Below are 2,817 nucleotides of genomic sequence, written 5' to 3' on the forward strand. Positions count from 1 at the left end.
GCCGCTCCCCGGCTTCCCCGCCCGTTGCAGAGCCCTCCCCTTGCCGACGGGACCCTCTTTTTCGTCGGGGAAAGCGGCTGAAACCTGCAGGGGAAGCTGCGCCCCAGGAGCTGCACTTGGCGCAGCGAGGCTCCCTTCTCTTACAGGGAATAAAACTGAAGGGCGTGAAGTTGCGCCCGAGTCCCTCCGTGGGAAGAAAGCGCTTGCTTCCCCTCCCGCCTCACCCTCAGCTCCTCTCCTGAGCAGCCTCTTCGGGTGGGGACCTCAGGCGGTTTTTGGGGGACTGGCAAGGGAGTGGAGGCTCAGAGCGGGTAGTTTAAATGAAAGGGATGTCACGGGGAAACAGGGGTGACTGCTTTTCCCCCGCTGCGCTGTGAAAATTAAAGTAGAAATGGGATATACTATTACAGACATTTAACTGCCTACGCTGAAGCCCATTTCAATATATGCCCGGTGAAGGAATAAGACTCGCAAATGAATTACTTTGCTGCTAATTCATGTAAAACCTGCATATGCAGTGAGGTTTCCTTAAATAAATATTTGATAAGTGAACAAAACTCTAGCACACTAAAGTGCCAAAATAAAATGATTGCCTGACCTGATAAAAGGCATTATTACTTTTCATGAATACACCTGCTGAGCGCAGATAGGCAGAGCAGCACCTGATATTTCTGCCCCCTCCTGCCTGCAAGCAGCTGTACAGCACCGACTGCTTCCTAGCACCTTACCTCCTGCTCCCGTCTGCGGAGCGAACCCCGCTCACAGATGCCCGACTGTCCTCACTCTCCTTCCCCAAGGTTTTCAGCACATTCATTTTCTCCAGCTTGCTGCTGTCTTGCTTGGTGTTTCGGAAAAAGGAGATCTAGAAAGGAGAGGGAAACCCCCTCCGGCTCCCTGCTGCTGAGACCTCAGGGTATAGATTCAGGCTCGCTCAGCATGCACCTATGTGTGTGCCTGTGTGCATATGTATATATATGCATATATATGTGTGTGTTCGCAGAGGAATATATATTCCCTCCTTATATGTGCACTCCTTTAACTTAAGCCACCAGTTAGTTCACTTATGTCTTGTTGTTGTATCTGAATGTCTCAAATTTATTTAGAAAGCTAATGCCCATTGAAGAATGAGCATTAAAAAGAGAAGAGAGATATGCACGTCTCTGAGCATTAGGTGATTTTGTTATTATATTAAGAAATTCAAAATATTTCAATTAAGATCATAAATATTCTTCACTGAATAAGTAGTTCAGGGCCCATCCTCCCACTAAGGCTTGCAAATCACGGCGGTGGTGGTTGATGTAGTTCAGGGTCCCATTGCAATTTTTGCTCCTGGGCCCATATTCATTCACAGCTACACACTGTGTGGTGAAATCCACCCAGGATAGACACGTGCTGTTCAGGACCGGGGAGAAAACAGCACACAAAGATGACTGTTTAAAGAAAAGGTGGATTATGTATCTTTTCTTTCCATCCTGTCCCTTCCCCATTTTGGGGGGATAGCACCACACCCAGTAACCTTCCACTAGCGACCATCTCCACCCTGGCAGGTCTGGGAGCTCACAAGGCAGGCGTTGCCCACCCCGGTAGTTGCAGCATGGGCGACTAAGGCTGGCCAAGCTACACGTAGTTTCAGGGTCTTTCGGCGGTGGTGTCGCTTCCCCTTGTACAGCAACGTGAGTGCAGATTCCCTTATATTTGATCCCACTCTAATTTTTGTAGAAATATTTGGTATGCAGCAGTCTCGTTTGAAACGCTCCATCCATCTGTCTTCTCCACCCGGTGGAAGACTTCACTGTAATTGCGAGAGCTGTAGGCTGCAGATACATTTCATTCTTACTTTGCTTTACATTTCGTTCCTGGAACACTTCTACGATCCTTGTTTTCTCCTCTTCTGCTCCTCTGAGTAAAAATAACAGAAGTGAATGCTAGAAAAGCTGTTTAGTAAGCATCAATCATTTCTTCTGAATTTGTGTCCCCCATGACAAACTGACTTATTCATTACTGTTCCAGTCCATTTCTGAACAATACCTTCCACGCTGATTAACTGCCCCAAAGATTGAGAGGTAAAGCAGACAGACTCTTACCTGTTTTCTTTTTCCCCTAACAGCTACTGTGCAAGGCTTATTGCAAAATCCTGCAAGGTTTATGCTGGCATTTTGCGGGCCACTCCAGTTGAACCAGTTGCAGATATAGTTTAGATGAATACAGCTACTTGATGGACAAAGAAAGTGAGCTCATTTGTCTCGACAGGGACTATGCTGACCTGCTTGAAGCAGTTTGACCTATGAAAATATCTTGCCATAAAGAAGATTCATTTTACTGTTTGCTGAATGCTAAAGATGCCAGCCCTGATGGTAGAGTTGGCAGATTTTTGGGTCAGGACTGCGTTGTTGTCTAATTGATTTTCAGCTGTTCTACTGCATTAGCCAAAAGTAAAAAATTATCATGCTGCACGTATATGCACATTTATGGACATACAAGTTGGTCCTAGATGTGCAAAATAATACATGACGGTTAAGGGAGAGAGAAGAAAGAAATTGTTTAATTTGTGGTTGGGTTGTGGTTTTTTTTTTAATATTTTAACTTTAGCATTGAAATTTTAAATTCATTATTATTATTATATAAAGAAAACCAAAACTAAGAATAGGTCACCTCTGGGCTGTTTCTAATATTGTTGATGCATTATAATTACTATAGTGGATTACATTTATGCCTAAGAGAAACAGAATTCAGCAAATGAGTTTCAAAGGCTGTTTTGACTCTGTTGAGGGCTACAGAGAAACGGGCCCGCAGGAGCGGTTCCTGCTGGAAGAGTGC

The sequence above is a fragment of the Phaethon lepturus genome, unplaced genomic scaffold, assembly GCF_000687285.1.
Source record: "Phaethon lepturus isolate BGI_N335 unplaced genomic scaffold, ASM68728v1 scaffold27108, whole genome shotgun sequence".
Taxonomy (NCBI): domain Eukaryota; kingdom Metazoa; phylum Chordata; class Aves; order Phaethontiformes; family Phaethontidae; genus Phaethon; species Phaethon lepturus.